This window comes from Pteropus alecto, unplaced genomic scaffold (genome assembly GCF_000325575.1).
Source record: "Pteropus alecto unplaced genomic scaffold, ASM32557v1 scaffold226, whole genome shotgun sequence".
Taxonomy (NCBI): Eukaryota; Metazoa; Chordata; class Mammalia; order Chiroptera; family Pteropodidae; genus Pteropus; species Pteropus alecto.
The window spans coordinates 552,495-552,833 of NW_006440132.1; positions in this window are offsets into that span (position 1 = coordinate 552,495).

A 339-nucleotide genomic window follows, 5' to 3' on the forward strand; every position below is an offset into this window, starting at 1 on the left:
CGCCCCCCCAGGCCGGCCCACCTGCAGCCGCAGGCCTTTCCCTGCCCAGGCCCAGCGGCCAGGGACATTCCGCAGCCAGCTGCCCCCAGCTGCAATCACTTTCCACTCCGATCACGGGGAGAGACAGGTCCCACCCGGGTTCGTCTGGCTCAGAGCAGCATCCGGGAGCCCCCCAACCCCACCCCCGGGACAAACACCCTCCTTCCCTGCACTTCCATTCAAACATTTTTAAAATGCGAACAAAGACGGAGGTGCAGACCGGGGCAGTGATTTGCCGACCACAGTCACTGGGAAGGAGGGCCAAGGGGAAGCAGGGCTCACGACTCCCCGCCCCCACTC